The sequence below is a fragment of the Xyrauchen texanus genome, chromosome 22 (genome assembly GCF_025860055.1).
Source record: "Xyrauchen texanus isolate HMW12.3.18 chromosome 22, RBS_HiC_50CHRs, whole genome shotgun sequence".
Taxonomy (NCBI): Eukaryota; Metazoa; Chordata; class Actinopteri; order Cypriniformes; family Catostomidae; genus Xyrauchen; species Xyrauchen texanus.
Window position 1 is genome coordinate 20,511,298 of NC_068297.1, and position 15,254 is coordinate 20,526,551.

At 36.6% G+C, this 15,254-nt stretch overlaps 1 pseudogene; it reads right to left on the bottom strand.

Annotated features, from left to right (window-relative positions):
- Positions 1–15,254, bottom strand: part of LOC127662676 (usherin-like) — a 388,775-nt pseudogene that overhangs the window by 31,935 nt on the left and 341,586 nt on the right.

The following is a 15,254-nucleotide window of genomic DNA, read 5'->3' on the forward strand; positions in this document are numbered from 1 at the left end:
CAAACATTTCGGGTTTTACTATCCTTATGGGGACATTTGGTCCCCACAAAGTGATAAATACACACACACACACACACACACACACACACACACACACACACACACACACACACACACACACAGAAGAGAATGCATTAAACAATCTAGAATCACTGATTGTAAAATAATGAAACAAACAGATTTATCCTGTACCTTAAGCAGCTTATGAAACTGAAGCACTGTAAATATTTACACAACATATTGCACTAACCAATTATTTTGCACACAGCTTCCCTGTGAGCATTTTCTGTTTACAGCCATCCAACAATGATTTCACAGAAGCTAAGAATGGATATATTTATGAATAAGACAATAACACAGCTGAATTCCTATAAACATTCATGTCAATAAAATGTACATTATTATAATTACTTAAACAATATGTTCTTAAATATTTTTTGCATTATTCAACATTATTTCTTTTTTGTACTTTAAAAATATTTTATATATACTGTATATAATATTTAATTATGTAAGATTTTATTATTATTATTTGATTTATTTTATTTTTATTTGATAAATTAATATTATTTTATTTTATTACATTATATTTTTTATTATTATATATTAAGTACTGTATATTAATTTGGGTATTTAAAGTACTATATATATATTTTTTGCACATAATATTTTATTTATATTAAAATAATATATTTAAAATAACCAGTGCTGGGTAGATTTCTTCTGAAATGTAATCTGGAACTGATTACAAATTACATGACTAAAAGTGTAGTTTTGTGTGAGTGTGTATGTTTTACTCGCTATTTGTCTGTTTATGAATACAATTCAAAAAGGCACATCAAATGTATTTACTCATGCAATTTTAGCATTACAAATACCATCCATGTGTCGTAACAGATCAGACCAGTTATATTTGTGAATCAACGTCACAAAAACAAGTCTCAAAAGTTGTCACAAAAGTGCATTCATGAACATTTTGAAGGCAGAAGCCTTAATTTAATCTAATTGCAAGTGTTTGATTTTTGTAATCTGATACTCTAATCAGTTTCTAAAAAAAAAACAGACATAAATCAATATTATAATTTTAGCAAATTTATGCTATTTTCCCTATTGAAATGGGTCACCCATCTGAAAGTTAAATAGCAAGCATTATTTATCCTATTTGGCTGTCTGCTTATTTATACAGAATAAGATACAGAAGCTAAGTCTGCCTCTCCATCAACAGCAGAAAAGTTCTAGGCTGCTGTCCTATCCTGAGTCACAAGGGGAGCTCGATCATTACGACTCTCCCAGCCAATGCTGCTCATTATCTAGCCTCCCAGCTTGCTCCTCTTAAAAACTTTTAATGATTCGGTATCAGAGCAGCTCTGTTACTGAAGAGCTCTGTTATTGTAGAGTCCCGGGATTCTTTAAGACACACATAGGATTAGATGTCATCGATAATCAAGTGCTAATGGCTTGTTAAAGATGGCTGATAGATAGAACCTGGTGTTGGGCTGAAGGCCAGCATCTGTGTAGCTCATCTTTCCTCTATCATTGGTGAAGACGACCACTCCGTCACGCAGCAACCGATACCGAGAGAGCAGGCCGTTGGACTTGAGTGGCTGGCTCCAGAATAGCCCCACTGTAGTGGAGTTCCCCTGCATATATCTGGGCACTGCCCACACGTCTAGAGAGAGGAGAGACAAGGGGAGCATGAGAAGACATGTGGTTGATAGACTGCCAGGTTGAAGTATATTTTTGTGTTATATGTTTTACATAAAGTTGTGCTCATATGTTTACATATCCCTTTTATTATACGTTTACATGCCCTTTGCAGATTCTGTTAGATATTAAGCATTTAAAAAAGGAGAGATCAAATATTTTTTAGCATTTTTATAATACTTCTCTCAACAATGAAAATTGTCATCATGTACTCACTCTCATGTTGTTGCAAACCCAAATTACTTTCTTCTGCTGAAAACAATAGTAGAAATTTAGAAGAATGTAGTTGCTGCTCTTTTTCCATTCAATAAATGTTAAAGGGGACTAAGAGAACATGTCCTTTCGTGTTCCACAATAGGTAAGAAAGCATTACAAGTTTTGAACAACATGAGTGTTATTAAATACATTTTCATTTTTTGGGGAACTATTCCTGTAGTGTATTCCACTAGACAAAATAACTTAATAACCCTGACTTAAAGTTTAGATATACCTTTGGTTCTTTATATTGTATGTTTTGCCTCCTTTTGCATCAATGAATACTTGTAAACTTGTATGATAGTTATGTATGAGTCTCTTTGTGGTCCTGAGTGGCAAAGCTGGACATTAACATCATTGTGTCACTTTTGGGGAGAACTCAAATGCTGGAAAAGCAAAGAGCCTGCAGTTCCTGGACATTTTTTTTTATAAGAATAGTCTTATAATCTATATAGTCTATACAATCTTATTATGTATAAACATCTTACAGGTTCTGCAATGGATATGAAATGTAAATCTAAACCCCTGAAACATTTCTTAGCCTGTGTAAAAGGCTTGGTGTGAACTGGCTGTCATATAAAAAAAGACAAAAGGAATACAAATCTGATTATGTATTGAAAATTTCTGGTGGAACTGTGGAGAGGATGTGTGCTACAGTATGTGTCAGTGTGTGTACGTGAATGTGCATTTACCTGCTGGCGCATCTTCCAACGTGCAGCCCATAGATGGCTGACTTGCTCCGCAGCCGGCAGGAGTGCAGGCAATCAGAATGAAGCTGGAGTTGGTGTGAGCCTGCAGACCTACACAAACAGCAAAAATACACCTTGCTTTTAGCCTGTATGTACACAACCTCACTTACATATTCGCCGATGCTTGTTAGAATTGGCATTTTAAATTAATTGTAAGGTATTAACTTCAATATGTATTACAGCTGATTTAACCATGCTGAATAATATTTTCGCACTCTGAAATATAAATCTACCCATTATAGGCTTTAATCCAATTAACAACAAAATTATTTTATAAATAATGGAAACAATATATATATATATATATATATATATATATATATATATATATATATATATATATATATATACACACACATAAACAATTAAAACAGCCACAGATTCAAGCCACTATTTTTGATCTGTTATTATAAATTTGAATTTTTTTTATAAATAACCCAATATGTTTTATGGCATGGGATTACCTGTTATTTTTTGCTTACTCAAAATAAATTAAGATAATTTAAAAAAGGAAACTGAAATAATGTTGTATTTGGGCATTATTTGAAAGTGCATGTTAGTATAATATAAACTGAGACATTTTGGACACAGTAAACCAAAGAAACATATTGGCTTCTTTCTAAGACTGAAAACAACACAAAACAAACAAGTTGCTGGTATGTATATAGATATTCCAGAAGAAGTCCATGTAAGAGTCTGGGTTTTCTATTATTTAATGTTAACAAAATTGTAAATATCAAAAAATTATAAATGTATTTTATATTTGTATAATACACAAAGTAATTTTTGGTCTAACACAAGACCTATAAAATAAAAATGCAGCTTCGGCAGTCAGAACTCTAAATCTGGTTCTAATCCTTCAAGATTTTAAATATCACTCTAATCCTGAACTATGTTCACCATATAAAGCCATGCCTGTGTCCACCGAGCACAGTGCCAGAACTGCCTCCACATCTGGAGAAACGCATGCACCCGAGCTCCTGTTTAGTATGCCTGCCGGCCTCTCTCATTTAACCCAAACACAGATAAATGTTTTCAGAACGTTGAGCTGTGTTTGGGTTAAGTAAAGAATTCTGTTGAGCATACTAAACACAGGGAACAACCGCTGAATACTGCCTTTAAAGCTTCACTTCACACATCGCCATGCAAAACATGTCCAGCTGTGTATTCTAGCAGGGGTAGGTTATTATAGTGTTGAGGGCTAAGTTATTATGGCATTAAGTGTGAAGGAGGGCTGGGTAATTTGCATGGCGTAAATCCAACCTAATTTAGAGATCAATCTACTAAGTTAATAGGAAGATTACATTATTAAAAAAAAAAAAAAAAACAGCCTTTGAATGGTTTGTGAGAATTATCCTTTGGGAGGTTTGTTTTAGAAATAATCTTAGTAAAAGCATGAAGATTTCAGATTTCTTTTTTTTTTTTTACGTGAACATTAAGGCATTTAATAACAGATCATTTCATTAGAGAATTTAAAAACGTCTGTATTTTATGGACTCACAATTTGACTTCGATAAAGCATATGATATTTAATCACAAGCAGCAATTGTAATTATTAATATATAGGAATATTATATATTATATATAGAATATTATTCCAGACTGAAAACATGGATCCATTCACTACATCATGCACAGATGTAATGATTCCTTATAAGCCCTTTATGCCTTGATTTCAATTCTCAAACAAACTGAAGGGGGCACCCTTAGATTGTTAAAGACATATGCGCCTTTAATCAAAATGACAAATAAAAAAGTAAAAAAATTTATAAAAATAAAAAAAATCAATAATTTCAGCTCTAACCCTTCGAAGGACACCATCCCATTTGTAGCACACAGCTAATACAAAGTGAAACAATGCCATAACTGTCAAATTGCTCCGTACAGCATGTCGAGGAAGTGTGACATAATAAATGATATAAAAAGGTCTTGTATTGACAAGCTGCCATTTCCTGTTTGCATTAGAGAATATGAGAAGATGATGGCTGATAGGTGCTATCTCTGAATATAGCGGCCTAATGAGAAAAGGTCTGCAATGCTTACTCACTTTACCTGCCAGATTGATAAAACCTCTAAATAATTAAGTGCCCACTTCCTGTCTACAATTACTTAATGTTTTTTTTTTCTGTCTGGAGGGGATTATGAAGTGATATGGGGGCTCCACGTGTCGGCCAAGCCAGGAGACTACCCTTGATGCCTATTACAGGATCAGTTTCCTCCCACTCGCGCATAATTTAGGAGGTAGAGGTTCCTCTCCTCTCTTCTATCAGGACACGAGCAGGCCTTTCTTAACTCTGACAAAGCAGCTACAAACGGGCCAGATAAGGGAGGTAAGGGAACTCGGTAAGACTGGTCTAAATCTAATCAATGAATGCATATGCTTACATAAGTTTCATGCTAGGACCAGATAATATTGCTTAAATGTAATCTAAATATATTACATTCAATTGGAAATATATTCATACTTAGTTTATAATAATTTTCAGAGCATTAAACTTTATAAAACATTTAAGATTTACTACGAATTAGAGCTCTGGTAGGAAATACACATGAATAAAATGTAGTACTGTATGTTAATAAATTATTAATTCATTTACAAATGTCCAATTAAACGCATGGCTTGCAACATAATTGATGTAATTGAGAGTAATAATTCGCATGAGTTAATGAAAAGCTATACATATTTTAGATTCTTTGGGGATTTTATTCTTAATTTACCAGAAGCTAATTTGCAATGAGCAAGTGCATCTTGATAGCTGTACATAATGTAAAGTTTTTTCTCAGGCATATTTCTCATTTTTGGAAATCATTATACTAAAACAAAGAGCACCATTGTGTGTTGGCATGCATTTCTACTGTTATTTATTTATTTATGTCTATTTTAATCCATTTAAACAGTCAGTGTTAAGGTCATTTAACAACAATACATTTTCTAAATGTATCGCTGCAACAAACATTCATAAAAAAAATAAATAAATAAAAATAAAAATCACCTTTATGTAAATAAAGTTGTCAAATCATTTGAGGTCAAGTCTATAAGCATATTTAAGATCAATGAGGTTAGGAAAAACTAAATATTCCTAACATCAAAATACCATGTATTTTTCATTTAAAAAATGTTAAGTAAAAAAAAGCTTTAAATCTTTCCCTCGCTGTATTTTTGCCTATGTGTTAAAGCCAGAGTTAAAACTAATAATGCTTTAATTATTGATGCCTTTCATTTATTTGGTCTCATTTCATTACAATTACAAAGGGGACAGGAACTGTCTTTGTTGCTGGGAATGTTGTCAAATGAAAGGGCCGGCTCTCGCAGTGTGTGTGGACGTACGCAGAGCTCCTGTGGTTACAAAGGGGTGCAAAGAAATGTTTGAACATGATCACTTTCCAATCCATGCATCACACACAACTTCAATTCATTTCAGCCTTTCATTGATTGTATGGAATGATGTGTATACTCACATCATGTAAGATATGTAAATAAGTAATGTAACTTACTGCAAAATTGTTTAATGCTTGTCCTTTGGTATCAGTTGTTTCACATGTACTAAATATAAAAAGCTAAGGCTGTTATTGAATGCCACTCTGATGTGTTGTTTAAAGTGTCTTTGTAGTTGAAGAGAAAGAACGCAAGAGCGATGAGCAGTCTGGTGTGCGTGCAATCATGTCAAGTGAGGGAGGGCAGGAAGTTTGGAGGGTTTAAGCAGCACGGAGGTGCTTCACAGCAGCAGTCTATGCCGGAGCACAGCGACTCATACCAGCCGCATGGCACAAAACACTTGGAGGATTAACTGGCTCCACGCAGAGGGACATGAAAGTCTCATTGCGGCTTTAGAGCTTCTCCACAAAGGAAACCCGAGCAAAGGCATTTTGCAGTCCCTTGCCAGCGATTGAACGGCACTACGGCACAATCCACCAGCGAGTCTGCCTACGCCTGCCATCATCCCCAGCCAAGTCTTAAACACGTCACACTGCCAGCCAGCCAAATCTGCCATCAGATCCCCTCACCTCCTTCCTCGCTCACCCCGGGATCCAAGGCTAGCTGATTGGTTTGGTGCGTGCTGTCGCAGCCAACTTCAGGGCCTTCAGAGGAACAGAAAGAACTCAGAATGCCCCTTACGGCCGCTGCTCAATGAAATATCTTTGGTCAACAGTGAGTCTTTGAGGAGCTCCAGCCATTTGGAAGTTCCAGCTGATTTCAAGCTTATTTACAAAAGATGTGGTGCTTCCCAGCACTCCCTCTGGAGCACAGACAGACAGCTTCTGGCAGAGAGCTGCTGAAGAGTGGGAGGGAGGTCTGAGCTGTTTCTCTGCCTCATGTTAAGGGAGGACTATATGGGGAACTACACGGCAGGAGATTCCGCACAAAGAACAACAGAGAAGTAGTGTACATGGGAAACCTGCTGTTTAAACACGTTTTGCCTTCTGTTCAGGAATATTATATATATATTCAGAAAAGGAATATTCAGGAATCAGTATGCTCATTTGACAGCATTTGTGGCACAATATTGATTCATATTAATATTGATAAATAAATGTTGACTTGCCCGTCCTTTTCTTTAAAAAAAAGCAAAAATCTTACAATGAGGCACTTACAATTTAAGTGAATGAGAGCCCCTTTTTTAATGTTAAAATACTCACCTTTTTTAATTATAGCCACAAGATGTAAACAATATGCATGTATACAAGATTTTAGTATTTACCTTTTCTGTGTAAAGTTATGGCCAATTTTACAACTTTGTCGCCATGACGATGTAAAGTCAACAAACCCTAAAACCCTAAAATGACTTGTTGTGATGACAATTTAAACAAATTTATAGCTCAAATAATACATGAGTTTTAACCGGAGAATTAATGTAAGGACTTTTATAAAAGTATAAACTTAAAATTTCTGCCTTTAAACCCCATTTTTATGTTGAAGTTTTTGTTTAGTTCCTGTTTCCTGTTGGCTTTTTGTAGTCCTTTGTAGTTCTATTCCTTGATTGGTTCTCCCTGATTATTTCTTATTCCCTGATTGTTTCCCCAGGTGTTCCTCGTCCCCTTGTTTGTTCCCTTGTATATTTAAGTCCTTGTTTTCGCCAGATGGTTTGTCAGTTCTTGCATGTTTAAAAATAAAAAAAAAGTTTGTTCAATAATTGGCATAAGAAAATGAAATTGTCTTGGTAACATTTTATTTTGTTTACATTTGACCGTGGTTTACAGTATGATTGGACCGAACACTTTGTAGTCAGAGATGGGGAATTTCATCCACATTCTTTTGGAAAGCTAGATAAAATAAACAATACTCATGTCTGACTTTGCATTCTTTGCTATGATTAGATGGGTGGCTCCTTTCAACTGTAAGTGCTACACATGGCAAGAAAGTTCTTTGTGGTTTAATTGTTTAATAAAACCAGAGTAGATTATTTTTGGTGGTTGTTACTGCCATACAGGATAAAGTTAACCTTAGATATGGAACATGTTTTGGAATGCATTCTAATCACCTGCATACCTCGAAGTACGTTCTTGCAGTGCAGAGTATGCAGTGCATACTCTGACAATACATGAATTCGGACAGCACAAAAAAATCTATTTAAAGGTGCACTCATCGTCTTGCAAGAGGTTTAAAATGTTGGTCACTATTCACTTGCATTGTGTAGACCAAATTATATTCTTCTAAAAATCTTATTTGTGTTTGGCAGAAGAAAGTCATAAACATCTGGAATGGCATGAGGGTGAGTAAATGATGAGAGAATTTTCATTTTGATGAAACACCCCTGAAAAAAAATAATGGGAACAAGAAACTAAAGAAATAACACAAAGGCTCACAGAAGGCTTACGTGGACAGTCTATGCTGCAGGTTACAACAGAGATTATACTTTTTACGAAGACGTGGGGCTTTTGTTGTCAACCATAATATCATGGTGCTGTTGTATAGAGCAGAGCTAGACAGCCTCATTAGGTATGGCATTAAAGTCTGGTTTGGTAACCTGTCGACACAAACTAAATTTAAGATTTTTAATTTGACCAAAAATGCCATGAAGATCATTTGTGTTAAAACCTACACATCTCTCCAGTTGATTTAAGAACAGTGTCAACTTAGACAGGCACATAAGATAGTAGCGGATTGTACTCATGTTCTCTTCAATGAATTTCAGCTACTTCCATCAGGGAGAAGATTCAGGGTCCCATGGTGCAGACTAAACAAGTACAAGCACTCGTTTCTGCCTATGGCTATTAACACTGTGAACAAATAATAGGTATACTCACTATGCTTTGTGTTATATATGGGGGAGTGAGAATGAATTGTAGACAGTGGGGATATAATTGTATCAAAGATGTATGTTACATGTGATGTTTGTAGGCTACATTGTTTTGTAACAGAAGAGTCTAAGAAGAATTTCCCAGCGATGGGACAAATAAAGTACAATCAATCAAAAAACAAGAATTTACAAAATACAAGACATGAACAAACCTATGTAACCTATATAAAGACCTATAAAAGGTTTTAAAATCTATTTACCACTAAAAACACAAACTGATTCAGGCCTGACTTTGTTCAAATCTTTTCAAAAGTTTCCTCAAAGAATTACAACCAGCGCATTTCAACAAATTATGCAGTCCAGAGACAGTGGTCTTAGGCATGAGACACATAATGGTGGATTATTCACTTGATATCAAAAACTTGTGTAAACCTGGAGTGAACCAATGACAAGACTTCAAAATAAAAGACATGGCATAAAATGTAAGACACAGAAAAACACTAAACATGTTACACGTAAGGTGGAGATTCTAAAATATATTCAAATAAATTACACAAACCTTCTCTCCTATAAGCTCCAACACAGGAAGTAAGAATGTCATTCTTTCTTGCTTTGTGTGATGTTCCCAGTCAGCAACCTCTCAAAGGAACAGCTCCCTGCATGCAATTCATTTTTGATTAATCATGACTGGGAAGAGGTCAGATGCTCCCTAAAACTACATGCCTGACTCAGATTTAATAATCATGTCATTGATATTGTCGACAGGCTGGAGCGAGCAGCATTCTCTCTTTTCCTCTGCATGAATTATTTGTTTCATATGGCCCCTAGAGAGAGACAATTCTGCCACATACTGTATGTGCTATCTTTTTTAAAAGAAACAAAACATGTATTCTACAGATATATAATAATTATCTAATATTTTTTTTTAATGAATTAATATAATAAAAAGATACAAGTTTAATTGTCTGTAATAATAATATTATTAATAATAATATATAGATTTTATTTGATTATTATCATCATCAAACTTGCAGATCATTTTAGAAGTGTGCCATTAAGTTTGGGTTTTTACAAACTGTTTTTAAGAACTATAAGATAATAGTTTAAAAATCTCCCATTTACTGGTATTGTTCAACATGTAACGGACAGGGATGGCATCACTGTAACTTAATTCTGATTGGTCACCTTTCTTAAATCTATTTTCATATTGAATAGTGTTTGATCTTTTCTTTTAGCATCTATTTGACTATCTATAGCCACATTTACACTGCCAAGGTAGTGTCACATTGTGTGTTGATTCTCAAACATAATCAACAAGTGGCTCAGATACAGCATTTCATTTATTAAGAACTAAAGCCTAAAACCTAAGCTTGGCCAATAACTTTGATACTTCTGTCTTGCTGACATGCAAGCACTAGTATTTCCTTCAGGAATGGAAAATCTAGTCATTACTATTCTTGTAAATTGGTATAAGCTTTGATAAAAGAGAAATTAACAACTAGTGATAAAAAAGAAACAGAAATGCTCCTTGGGATGTGAGGACTTAATCTAAATCCATCTCTCTTTGTGTATGCTCTGTGCTGGCTGTTGTGCAGCTGTCCATTGCCATGTGTGAGACTGCGCTGGGTCGGGTGGTGTTGAAAGTGGGTGTGAGCACTGCGCGTACCCTTGCGGTAGTGACGGATGGCTTGGGGCCAGAAACACTGCTTCTCTCCCAGGCAGATAAAAGAAGCCCCACAAATCAGGAGAGACCTCAGGAGTGATGGGCAGGCTGGCTGTTCATTGCGGGAATCAGGTGTAAATTCAGTCATTAGATTGCTTCCAGAAACCGCATGCATAAATAAAGGCAGGGCACGTGGAGGAGACACGGCACATCCACGCTGTCTTTCTTGCGCCACTGCTGCCATCAGGGCCAACATGGTGCAGCATGTAGGGGCAGCTGCTCTCCACTGCTAAACTGATTCATCACTCCACCTTTGTACTGTCTCTGTCTTTTCTTCTTTTTCTTTCTTCTGTCTCTCTCATTCAGTACCTATCAATACTTCTGTTGTGTTTAAGTCTAATCTTGAGCTCTAAATATTCTTTAGAAATGTAATGCCTGCTTTGACATGTTAATACATTTTTGAAATATGCTACATCAATACATAACATGTAATACAATATATTATTATACTCTAAAATTTGCACTTGGGACCTACAAATGCTTGGTGAGTATATATATATATATATATATATATATATATATATATATATATATATATATATAGTATGTATAGAGCATATACAGTATATATATATATATATATATATATATATATATATATATATATATATATATATATATATATATATACAGTATGTACACTCACTGAGTAAATATTAGAAACACATGTAAACCTACTTATTCATGCGATTATGTAATCAGTCAATCATGTGGCAGCAGTGAAATACATAAAATCATGCAGATATGGGTCAGGAGCTTCAGTTAATGTTCACATCAACCATCAGAATGGGTAAAAAAATGTGATCTCATTGATTTCGACCATGGTATGATTTTTGGTGCCAGACTGGTTTGAATATTTCTGTAACTGCTGATTTCTGGGATTTTCATGCACAACAGTCTCTAGAGTTTACTCAGAATGGTGGCAAAACAAAAATCCAGTGAGCAGCAGTTCTGCGGATGGAAACCCCTTGTTGAGGAGAGAGGTCAACGGAGAATGGACAAATTTGTTTGAGCTACGGTAACTCAGATTCTGTACAATTGTAGTGAGCAGAATAGCATATCAGAATACACAACATGTCGAACCTTGAGGAAGATGGGCTACAACAGCAGAACTTTGGGCACCTATAGTGTTCCCAATAAAGTGCTTGGTGAGTATATACACTCACCTAAAGGATTATTAGGAACACCATACTAATACAGTGTTTGACCCCCTTTCGCCTTCAGAACTGCCTTAATTCTACGTGGCATTGATTCAACAAGGTGCTGAAAGCATTCTTTAGAAATTTTGGCCCATATTGATAGGATAGCATCTTGCAGTTGATGGAGATTTGTGGGATGCACATCCAGGGCACGAAGCTCCCGTTCCACCACATCCCAAAGATGCCCTATTGGGTTGAGATCTGGTGACTGTGGGGACCATTTTAGTACAGTGAACTCATTGTCATGTTCAAGAAACCAATTTGAAATGATTCGAGCTTTGTGACATGGTGCATTATCCTGCTGGAAGTAGCCATCAGAGGATGGGTACATGGTGGCCATAAAGGGATGGACATGGTCAGAAACAATGCTCAGGTAGGCCGTGGCATTTAAACGATGCCCAATTGGCACTAAGGGGCCTAAAGTGTGCCAAGAAAACAAGGCATGATGGATCCATGTTCTCATTCTGTTTACACCAAATTCTGACTCTACCATCTGAATGTCTCAACAGAAATCGAGACTCATCAGACCAGGCAACATTTTTCCAGTCTTCAACTGTCCAATTTTGGTGAGCTCTTGCAAATTGTAGCCTCTTTTTCCGATTTGTAGTGGAGATGAGTGGTACCCGGTGGGGTCTTCTGCTGTTGTAGCCCATCTGCCTCAAGGTTGGGCTACACCACTCCTGGGGCAGTGGTGGCTCAGTGGTTGAGGCTCAGGGTTACTGACCAGAAGGTCGGGGGTTCAAGCCCAGCACCACCAAGATGCCACTGTTGGGCCCTTGAGCAAGGCACTTAATTCTCCAGGTTGCTCTGGGGGGGATTGTCCCTGTAATAAGTGCACTGTAAGTCACTTTGGATAAAAGTGTCTGCCAAATGCATTAATGTTAATGTAAGGCTGTGCATGTTGTGGCTTCACAAATGCTTTGCTGCATACCTCAGTTGTAACGAGTGGTTATTTCAGGCAAAGTTGCTCTTCTATCAGCTTGAATCAGCCCATTCTCCTCTGACCTCTAGCATCAACAAGGCATTTTCGCCCACAGGACTGCCGCATACTGGATGTTTTTCCCTTTTCACACCATTCTTTGTAAACCCTAGAAATGGTTGTGTGTGAAAATCCTGAGCATATAACTGAGCAGATTGTGAAATACTCAGACCGGCCCATCTGGCACCAACAACCATGCTACGCTCAAAATTGCTTAAATCACCTTTCTTTCACTCACTTTCCCATTCTGACATTCAGTTTGGAGTTCAGGAGATTGTCTTGACCAGGACTACACCCCTAAATGTATAGAAGCAACTGCCATGTGATTGGTTGATTAGATAATTGCATTAATGAGAAATTGAACAGGTGTTCCTAATAATCCTTTAGGTGAGTGTATATATTAAATATATGAATGCATTAGGGAAAGTGAAAATCTAAGGTCCCATATATCTTTGAAGTGTTTTCCCCCCACAATTGTTTACAAATTTTTATATCTTCCATCTTTATAATTATAAAAGAATGTTTAAAAGGACATCAACTACCCCAAAACATTATGACATATAAGATTCATACATAATAAATCTTTAAAAACAAACATCAATGATTTCATGTATGATTAAATGTATGAATACATTAATTTAGTTAATTATTTTGTGCCATTTGACAAATATAACAAACATCAGACAAATGCAAAGTGCCACCTATATAAATTAAAATTATTAAATGAAAATAAATTAAAATGACACTTTAAGCAACCAGCAAGGGAAGCAAGCATTGCTTGAATGTGCAATAATGCTTTATATTAATACAAAATCATCTACAGCTTTCTGTTCATGCTCAGAAAGCAACATACAGTACACTGTGCAATACCTGTGACATTGTAGGCCATTTCCCCCGCTGTATATGTATGAATGACACCAACTCACTCTGATTGATGCGGTACTCCCTGATGATGCCGTTCAGTTTGGACGGCACAGGCCAGCTGATCCTCTGGGCCCCTGGCCCCAGCGTGCTCACCACTGGAGCACAGAATCCCTTTGGCTCCCCCTGGACAGTCACTGCCACAACCTGCACACACATCAAAAAGAATTAAAGAGCAATTTGCCATAATGGAGGCTTGGATATCCTGCTCTAATAGAATGTCACTAGTGGTTTCAACTCTTGTCTTTAGGAGTGGCAGACTATTAGGAAAGGGCCGCGAGTGGTGGTGTTTTTCCCCCGGCTACGTCTAGGCCGGCCCAGTGCTGGCCTGATGTGCTTGTGAGCTTGCAGAGTGTCCACAAAGATTAAAACAGGTTCCTCATTCCCACCGACAGAGCTGGTCAAGCAGGGTCCTACCGAGCGACAACTTGGTGCCCTGTGGTAATTGCTCCCCTTGTTTTGGACTGGGCAATAATTGCAACTGTTTGGGCAATGCTTGCAGGTGTACAAGTTAATCCTAGTCCACTATACAACGATTGTGTGAGGGGGAAGAAGAAAGGAGTAGTGGATCATTGGTAGCCAGCTGGTGTGCTGGGCAAGACCCCGGAGGTGTGCAGAAAGGAATATGGACCTTAAGGTGATCTGAGAGGGAATTTAGGAATTGAGAGGGTCTTTTTACTTTGCCTCCATCGTGCTGGCTAACGCAACAAACAGATTGTGTAAGTATTACACTCAATAAAAATGAACAGTACTTTGACAAATTCTTTAAAAATTATTAAAAGAAATCAACAAAGAATATAATTTAAAATTACCACCACAATTCTGTTTCTCTCCACATGGTCCTCACTGAGAACCATCCAGAAAGTATCCAAATACCTAAACCATTTTTTACCATATATGTCTATTTTGCCAGCTGTTTATATGACAACTTTTTAAATGCCACCACCCTGCCCGATTTAGTGAACCATTATTGAAATGAGAGTACCAATTGACTTCCATCCTCTAAGTATTATCTGTCTAACAATCCTTACACTAGTTTGGACCCATCTTTTTACATATTTGCCACCTACTTTAATGAGCACCCCATAACCCAATATAAATAGTCTGGAGCAGAATGAAACCTAACAGATTCAATTCTGGACCCATCCTCCAATACCAAGTTAAAATATCTTTCCCATAACCTCTTAAGGGCAGTTAAGGCATAATACACTGACACTTCATGACCCTTTCCAAAGGCTGTGAGTACCATACAGAGGGTGTTTGCAGCTTTAGGGGGCTGATAGATTTTTTAAGTAGATGGCTCAACTGTGAATAACTGAAAAATTGAGACCTAGAAATCCCAAACATCTGCATTATATTTTCAAATGATCTCAAAGCTCCGTTTTCGTAAAGGTCACTAAGTGCAGCAACACCCCTCTCATTCCATTCTTTCCAGCAAAAGGGGGACTTGTTAATACATAATTTGGGGTTCAGCCAAATACTTGA